Here is a 10293-nt window from a genome sequence, read left to right on the forward strand (position 1 = left end):
AAAACAGCACCCGGATGGCTCAATACAAAGATACAAAGCACATTTAGTGGCCAAAGGCTTCCATTAGCAACCTGAAATTGATTTCTTCGAGACGTTCAACCCTTTTGTCAAAGCAACAACTATAAGAATTATTCTGAGTATTGTAGTCTCGAAAGGTTGGGTCCTCCGTCAAATTGACTTCAACAATGTTTTTCTCAATGGAAAGCTCACCGAGGACGTTTAAATGCAACAACCACCAAGGGACATTAGCTCTCAGTTTCCTAACTATGTTTGCAAGTTAAACAAAGCCTTATACGGACTCAAGCAGGCTCCCTGGGCATGGAATGACATGTTAAGTCACACTCTTACTGGCTGGGGATTATCAAACTCAAAGGCTGACACATCTCTCTTCATTTATAATGCCAATGACACAATTATCCTCCTCCTTGTCTATGTGGATGATGTGATTATAACAAATAACAATCATCATTTGATATCACAACTGATCAATATTCTAGATAGGATGTTTTCCCTCAAGGATTTAGGCAAACTCAGCTACTTTCTCGGCATTCAAGTACAATATCTGGAGGGTGGTTTTATATTGCACCAATCCAAGTATGTAGATGATCTTCTTCAACGGTTAAATCTCTTTGATCTCAAACCAGCACCCTCCCCATGTTCCTTAGGCAAACATCTCTCAGTGATTGATGGTACACCTCTTCAAGATCCCTTTGTCTTTCGAAGTACAATCGGGGCCCTACAATACTTGACTCATGCTCGACTAGATATCATGTACATTGTTAATCAGTTAAGTCAGTTTCTAATGGCTCTGACAGACGTACACTGGCAAGCTACAAAAAGAGTTCTTCAGTATATTAAAGGAACGAAGAATCATGTACTTGAATTTTGTATTCAAAAACTAATAAACAAAGGCTACAAAACATTTTTTTTTCTCTAAATTAAACTTTAGAAGTAACAATTTTCTAGATACTTTTAAATGTGTAACAATTTAATCTTTAAAAAAAAAAAAGGTAACAACTTAGCCTTTGAACTTTAATAAGTAATAATTTAGTTCTAATATTTTATAAATTATAATGATTTGAGTTTCTTGTCTATGTTAATCGATTAATCATCTAGAATCAAGTTTATTTATTTAATAAAAGATGAAAATTAGTGTTGGTGAAATTTTTAAAATAAAGACTAAATTGATAAAAGTGTCAAAACATCCAAACTAAAGATACGTTTGGATTGACTTAAGAAAAAAATATTCAATTTTTTTTATTTAAATATACATGATAAAAATTGATTAAAATACACTTGAAAAAAATATTTTAAACGGTTGCTAAACCGTTCAATTGCGTTCGATTCAAATTTATGGATAAGTTGCAAACATGAGCGTAGCTCAACTGACATAATGCTTGTACTATCGACTTCAAGGTTTGAGGTTTATTTCCTCACCTCACACTTTAATTACAATACCTTTGTAAAAAAGAAAAATTTATGGATAAGTTACCAAAAATTGTTTTTAATGAAAAGAAAATAATGATAATAAATAAAGTATTTTTCTTTTCTTTTTCTTTTCCTCAATTTTGTAGACAATCGAATTTCCATTTTTTTCACACCTCCAGGCTTCATGTCGCACCGCAAGTAGCGTATATAAACACCCGACTAAACTGTTGAGTTCATTTCTCTCTCAGAATCGAGACTTGAGAGCATCGCGAACCTCACTTTCCGGCGAGCTAACGGCTGATCCTTCATCATCGTCTCCGTCGCCGGCGATATCAGGTCGGTAACCGTCGCTTTATCATCAATGATTCTGTAATTGCTCTCTATACATCTCTCTAACAATGATCGGTTACAGGACATTTTCTTCCTCACTTCCTCCTTGTCTCTGTTTCAATCCCCTTCTTCTTCACTCACTTCTACTCCTCCATTCCCCCTTCCTTCCCTTCAAACCCTAACCCTGATTTCGCCCTCACCGGGAGAATCTCCGAGCCTAAAACCTCTAGTCTCACTCTAATCGTAATGAATAATGACCAACCCTAATGCTTGCGGCCACTTTAGAGACGGAAGGAGCAAGAAGCGGAAAAGAATAATAAGTGAGAAAAGTGATATAACCCTTCAGAGTTCCAGAGCGCATGTTCAAATTCAAAATATTTTTATCCATTTTCTACCGCCTTGCCCTTTTTTTTTTTTTTTTTTTTTTTTTTTTTTTTTTTACACTTTTCAGAATGTTTTCAATAGCCTTTTTCATACAATGTTGCATCTGAAGGCTTTAAAATATGCTTTTTCTTGTAGTGCAAGTCTTGGAGGATAACTCTCGTACAATGTTAACTCTGCTGTTTCATTGTAAGAGTGTGTGTGAATCTGATTGGCTTTGTGGGGAGAGTAGAATGGTAGGATTTTTAGGGCGTGGATAACCCTAGCTAGTGAGGTTTAGTCTTCCTGTTCACTTTCTAGTTTATTTGTGGATTTCGATTTCAAATACTTGTAACTATTTTATAAGAATTATTTTGCATAGTTGGAGTCTCTTTTGATAGGAGACTTTTTTTGGGGGAGGTTTTTTTTTTTTTTTTTTTTTTTCTTTTGTTGTTATCCTCGTAACAACTATAACCACTATGAGAGAAAATTATTTTAACTCCCCGAGCCTACTTATCTTACCAATCCAAATTAAAAGTTTAATTTATGGTGAGGATTTTTTTTTTTTTTTTTTTCACTTTTATATTATTTCATTTTTCCTCAATGAAATTGTTGTTTCCACAAAAAAGAAAAAAATTGCGATGCTTCCATTTCACTACGTGAATAGTGTACTTTAGAGCCATTGTTCGTAATTCTAATGGCGAACTTATGATTTTGTTGCCAAAAATTCTAAAATTCATTGGTACTGTTAAGTTCACCGAGGTTGCTACTCCTTTGGACGGAATTATTATAGTCGAAGAAGTAGAGATTTATCCTTTATGGATTGAAAATAATTTGAAGGTTCTCTACTACTTGCTTGAAGGCCAGGACTACTTCAACAACAAAATCCAAAGCCTTTGTGTGATGACATTCTAGTTTTTCATCGGCAAGGCATATTGTTTTAGGTTTTTGATCTCTTTTTGTCTACGAATCTGTAATTTCATTATTGCTCACATTTTAGATTGTAATGCATGACGAACCAAACATCTATGATGTCTAACTTTGAAGATCAACCTCACCCCATAGATCAATGCTGTTCTTTCTAATAATTTGATACCTCTTTAGTTTCTTGTTCAAACTTAGTTTTACTTTTAAAAAAAAGTTTATTCATGTTGGCATGATCATTTTCTCTAAATTGGACAAATCTATATGTAGTTAACTAATCATAGTATTCTATATTGGTTTATACATATATATATATATATATACAAAACATTTGCATTCCAGCATCCACAAAATTACTTAAGAAATTAACCAAATTAATCCTATGTAGGACCCCCTAATTACCCCTTACTCTAAGTAGCGTTGGCTTGGAGAAAAAGAAGGTGGAATGAGAATGGGTTTTACAAGCCCATGTTTGAGGTTTGTAGATTTGTTAGTCCTTATCTTGGAAAAGATAATTCTAAGTATCTTACCCACAAAAATGAAGAAATTTCATTACCCATTTAAGAAGTGTGGGTTTTTCATTTCTCTTTTCCGCTTTCCTATCACGATTTTCTCTTCCTTCCAACGTTGAAATCATTTAGCATTTTTTATCTCAACGATCGTCACTTATCACATATTTGATTAATGCGATCGTGTAGCATTTTGGTAAGGCGATTCACTCTATAGGCATTGGGTAGGCTGAGCATTATACACATTTTCTTTACACAACGATCGTGTAATCATTTGTTATAGAGATCGCTGTAGCATTTTGGTAAGCGATTGTATATTAGCATTTGGGTAGGCGATCAAATAGCCAGCTGAGTATGCAATTTGTATAGCATTTTGTTACTCAGCGATTCGTGAGTGCATATTGATAAGCGTCGTGTAGCATTTAGGTAAGAGAGTCGTAAACATTTGGGTAGTGATCGTCTTTGCATAGCATTGGGTAGTAATCGTGTATAGGCATTTTGTTACTCATCGATACGTTGTGTAGCATTTGGTAAGCAATATTCAGCATTTTGCAATGCAGTCACTCTAGCATTGGTAGGGATCGTATAACATTTTGTACTCAGTGATCGTTGTAGGGGCAATAATTTGGTGTAAGCGATCATTAGCATTTGTAAAGTGATCGCTATAGCATGGGTAGGCATCAGCATCTTGATTTTAGACTTTGCTCACTCACGATGTTGAGCTGCTCAGCTATCACTGTAGCATAGTGAGTAAGCGATCGGTATAACATTGGTTAGGGCGATCAGATATATATTGTTATGCGATCGTTATAGCATTGGCTCTCACTCTCCTCAGCGATCGTGTAGCCGAGCTCAGCGATCGTGGTAGCATTAGTAAGCGATCATATAGCATTAGGTAGGGCATCGTAATAACATTTTGTTACTCAGCGATCGTGTAGCATTTGGTAAGCGATCGCATAGCATTGGGTAGCGATTGTATAGCATTTTGATTACTCAGCGATCCGTGTATCAAGCTAAGCGATTGTGTAGCCGAGCTCAGCGATCGTGTAGCATTTAGAAGAGATCGTATAGATTTGGTAGGCGATCATATAGCGTTTTTGTTACTCAGCGATCGTGTAGCGGAGCCTCAGTGATCGTGTAGATAATTTAAGCCCTCTAGGGTTAGAGAGTTTATATAGCCACTACTCTAAACCCTAGAGTTATAATCGTAAATAACTACAAATAAATAAATATGCTAAAAGCGAGACCCACCGTACTTGGTTGTTCGAAGCACCAACAAACAGATTCAAGGCATTTCAACAAATGCTTGAATAGGATAAGACCCTTGAAACTATCCTCACAAATGGTATGATATTGTCCACTTTGGGCAAACCCATGGACTTGTTTCACAATCTCAATTTTTTTTTTAAATTCCCACATACTATTCCACACATACTATTTTCAGACACTTCTTTTCCTATGCACGACCAAACATAGCGCAATCCTTGATTTCTAGTAATTTTATTCCTAAGACAATAATCACAGACATCCTTAATTTCTGGGATTGAGAAAATCTTAATCCAAACGGCCCCTAAAGAAAAAATCCACAAAATAATTCATATGTTGCCCATTTCTCTTGTTTTATTTTCCAACTAAGATATAAACTTGTGTGTCTTACCAATATCCTTTTAATTTTCTACCATCAACGAATTTTTTTTAGCTTAAATTATCTATCCCTATTTTTACTAAGAGCTGAAACAAGTGTAAGAGAAAGAATAAAAAAGAATAAATGTTTCTTTTCTTAAAAACATAATCAAAGCTATTTGGGATATTTTTTTAATTGTTCTTTTAAGTGAGAGTATTAGGGTTTTATCTAGCTTAATCTCGATAACATATCTCAACAGAGAATATTAATTGCAACTTTTTTATTAAAATATTTATAAAGTATTATTGATTTTTTTCCCATATTTTAGCCTTTATTAATTTTGTAGCAACGTCGCCAACATAAAATTAATAAAACTAATAAAACAATAAAAAGTATAGAAACAGAAATAAAATAGAAAAATATATACTCTCCTTTTTAAAAAAATTGTTATTTTTTATAATATATAGAAAAACTAAAATATTTTGATTATAAATAATGAATTTGGTAATAATAACCGAAATAAATTAAGAATTTTGAGAAATAGACACTTGTCAAACTACATGAAGATTAAAGACTCGGTATATTGGTTGTCTAATTTAGGAATTAGGTATAATTGTAGTTTGTGGCAGCTCAAAAAGCATAAACCTAAGAAGATCACGACAATTACTCCAATTCTCGCGTACCTTCTTATGGTTAAGTATATCCTCCTTCCTCTATATAAATTCACCTTCCCCATTAAATTAAACACACTAAAACCTTTTCAAACAACCAAAAAGAAAGAAAGAAAAAGGAACCAAAACAAAAAACCCAAAAGAAAAAAACCCAAAAAAATGAAATATTGCATTAATGCCCTCGGGCTTAAGATGAATTTTTCTATCAGCTTTTGCAGCCATCTTCGCCTCATCGCGCAGGTTCGACCGAAAAGTCGCAATTAGACGGCTGGTTTTGGGAAAATGTGAAGCCATTTGCCGATCGTAAAGGCGGGGCTTGATCCGGCGCTTGTGGCTGCGGAAGAAAAGGCCACCGTGGTTAAAGTAAGGCCGACGGAAGTGGAGATTTCAAGACTGTCACGAAGCCTTAACAGCGTGCCAGCTGCAACACTAGACGTGTAGTGATTTGGATTGGAGAAGGAGTTTATAAGAGAAGCTTAAGATTGATAGAAATAAGCCGTTTGTTACTCTTTATGGGTCTCCTAATAAGATGCCTAAATGACTTTTGATGGTGATGCTGCCAAATACGGCACCGTTTATATGCTACCTTTGATTGTTGAGTACTGATTATTTCGTTGCGGCCAATCTCAATTCGAGGTATAATTTGTTCATTAAATATGTCTTTTTTTAGAGTTCAAAATTGCCAATATATTAGGCACGAAATTAAAATTTATATCTAATTGATAAATTAAATTTTTAAAATTTTAATATTTTTGGATTTAATTATTTGACTTTTTTTCGAAAAAATAATATTATTTTTGGTTTTTTGATTTCTTAAAATTAAGCTATTGTCTAAAAATAGTTACTATCAACTGTTATCATTGATAAACTGCTATTACTAAAACCTGTGAGAGTGAGAAAAGCCAAAGAAGTTAGTGATATTTTAGAAGTGAGCGTAATGATCATAATCTTAATTTTTTAAAAACTAAAAACTAAAATTCAACGAACATGAATGATCTAATATAGATGGTAAAAATTTCATTAATTTATTAAAATATTTAAATTTGAAGCCTATAAATATTATTATAAAATTCAAAGACAAAAACATACGACATAAATGTTGAATCAATGCTAAACTATATAGGAATTATTATTTTTGTTACATTTGTTGAAAAATATTGGCAGAATTCATCCCCAAGGCCAGATGGGAAAAGAAAAGGAGAACAAGATTAGCAGCTAGACTGAGGGGGACAAAAGCCGCGGTTTACAATTGCAAATTCTTTGGATTTTCAAGACACTCTTTGCGACGATGACGTTTACATCTCTACAAAATTGCTTCATTCAGGGCACCGTCGACTTCATTTTGGAAAGGGAACTTCCCTTTATTTGGTAATCTCCAAAATGCTCCTCAAAGAAAACCATATACTATAATATAACATAATGTTTTTTCTATATATAGAAATATTTAATTGATAGAACAGTAATAATAATGTAATTTGAAACAATTGCAGAACTGTCAGTTGAACGTGGTGGGAGAGGGAGGATTGGGAGTGATCACAGCCCATTCAAGGGAAGAGGAATCGGACGACAGTGGATATTCATTCGTGCATTGTAGCATTACAGGAACGGGTGGCAAAAACACTTATTTGGGAAGAGCTTGGATGCCTAGATCTAGAGTTGTCTTTGCCTATACAACAATGGCTGATATCATGCATGCTGAAGGTTGGCACGACATGGGCCATCATGGTTACGACAAGTAATTACCATATCTCAAGCTACACCATAATTTTCCATGTGTTTGATGCATTCAATATCCATCATTTTTTTTCTCTAAATGTAGGATTGAAATTTAAAACGTTAAGATGTAATTTTGGTTCCCATGACTCAAGAAAGTTAAAATTTAGTTTTCATGATTTATAATTAAAATTTAGATCATAATGTTTTAATAAAACACTCATAAATAGTCCCTACATATGGACTATATATGAATATTTTATTAAATCATATAACTATTTATATGATATTTATCTAACACTAAATCCAACACTAGATTTTGACTTTTAAATCCTAAGAAATAATTTTTAATTTTTTTTTTCAAATCATAGGGACCAAGTTTGTAATTAAATCAATTAAAAATTGTATTTTTATGTCACATTCAAGATGATTTAGAATATATGCAACAGTCGCATGGAATAATTTGCTCTTTTACTTTTATAGAACGGTTTTGTTTGGAGAATACAAGTGTTCGGGACCAGGATCGGAGTCGAGCGGGCGCGTAAATTACGGCAAGCAATTGAGTGATGTAGAAGTGAAGCCATTCATTAGTCTTGATTACGTGCAGAGCGAGAAGTGGCTGCTTCCCCCGCCTAATCCTCAAGTTTAGAGTTTTAGGATATATAGTTATAATTAGCTACTTCTTTTTATTGTCTTTCTCAACATAACTAGTTTTATCTATTTGTATACATTAGATTGGCTATTTATATGTCCAATCTTATTAATAAAGATTCATGCGAGTTATTTACTCCTGAGTTCCTTAATATGGACGTATCACATATTTTCTTTTAATTTTTCTTTGAGAGTTATTCACATCCACATCTTGTTCCATGGTGATTCCTGAAAACACGCCTCTGCTAACGATGGATCTTTCTTCTTTTTCGATGAATCGGTCTTCCACCCACTTTGCTATTGAAAAATTATATGCTAATCTCTACTTTCTTCAACTCAGAATAGCATCCATCGACGGCTTTAGTATAGGCCCATGGGACTCGAGCCCCCTCCCCCTCCCTCTCCCCCTCAATTTTATGCTCTTTTAACCTATCCAATCCTAGGTTCAAACCTTACTTCTGACATTTATTTTTTTAGATTTCCTTTCTTAACATTCCTTCGATTATAAAGCCTCCATCAACAAAATTTCTCGACTCATTACTTCATCAACATTGTTCTAATTTAGTTCCATTAAATGGATCCATCTCTAGGGTGCAAGCTTAGTTTTGTTAATTACTAGGGTGAAAGTGAAACTACATCAACTAAATTCTAATTTTTTAAATCATGGAGATTAAATTTTAACTTTTAATTTCCAAAAATAGTCCCCTGATAGGGATTATTATATTTATGAAGATTTTATCAAATCATAAGAACTAAATTATAAATTATAGTAATCTAATTCTAACTATAAAATCATATTTTATAATTTAACCAATTTTGTAGCACTTTCATCACATTTTTATATGTACATTGTTTCAAGAAAAATGAACCCCAAACTAAAATCTTGAGAACTCTTTTCTTTCTTTTTAGCTAGAGTACAAATTTCTGGTTAAATATCTTGATATTTTGTATGTTAACTATAATTATTTTCTATGAAATGAATACATCCGTGGCTGAGAGAAGTTGTTCAAATCATTGCAAAATATTTTATTATCTCACAAGAAGTTGTGAGATTAACATAAATTTTCACCTGAAAACAACAGGACATAGTAGGAGTGTAAATAGGTTGGGAGATTTTTAGGACCAATCAAAAAATTCGAGTTGGTGGGGTTAACTACCCGAATGATCCGAATAGAGTCTCCAATCCAACCTAGCCTAAAACATAAAATTTAGGTTGGATTGGGTTGGATTATTGGTTTATGTTTTTCTTTTCTTTTTTATTAACTTAAAATACTTAAATTTGTATACAACACATATTAATAATTATAAAACTCAAAATGTTAAATATTAAAATCCAAGATATTTGTTACAAACTTCATACAATTCGGATTGAGTTAGGTTAACTCGGATTTTTAAAAGTGTAACCCGAACCCAACTCAATAAAAAAAAATAAAAAATTCAACCCAATCCAATCCAAAATTAAAACTAACCCAACCGAATTCTTACAATTTGGGTTGAGTAGTCCAAGTTGTTCGGACTGTCGGGCCCTTTGAATATCCCTACAACGTAGTCTGTCTTTTCTTATAAATGATAAGTTTAAATAATTTGTACGTGCACTCGTCTATTATTCTTATTCATAAAAAAAATATTGTATTTGTCCTCTCTTCACATGGTAGTCTTTTTATTTATTTTTCTTTCATGAAGTGATAGCTCTCTACAATAGAATAATCAAAGCGCTTCGATTAAACATAGATCATCCCATCTAAATTAAAATAGATTCTCAAATTATTTAAAACCTTTTGATGAATAAAAGTTTGCTATGCAAATTAGCTCAAGTTGTTTTGTTGATTCCATCTCTGTTGGAAGCAAGTTTAACTCAATTTCACACATGAGTTAGCCTCCTACAACGAAGAAAAAATGGATGAAAATATAGCTCCGAGATTATAAACTGCCATCATTTTTTCCCCAAAGTTATGAATAGTATTTTATCATCCTCTTTTAAGTTTTTTTGTTGATTTTTCTCTTTTAAGTTCCTATTTTTCTTCGTTGACATCCTTCCCAATAAGCATAATGAAGGATAGAAATATTATATTTTTTTTATTGA

The 10293-nt window shown here is 33.0% G+C and overlaps 1 pseudogene; it reads left to right on the forward strand.

Annotated features, from left to right (window-relative positions):
* The first annotated feature begins 223 nt into the window (after positions 1 to 223).
* Positions 224 to 8208, forward strand: LOC120088255 (annotated as a pseudogene).
* The last annotated feature ends 2085 nt before the right edge of the window (positions 8209 to 10293 follow it).

Source organism: Benincasa hispida, chromosome 10 (genome assembly GCF_009727055.1).
Source record: "Benincasa hispida cultivar B227 chromosome 10, ASM972705v1, whole genome shotgun sequence".
NCBI classification, from domain to species: domain Eukaryota; kingdom Viridiplantae; phylum Streptophyta; class Magnoliopsida; order Cucurbitales; family Cucurbitaceae; genus Benincasa; species Benincasa hispida.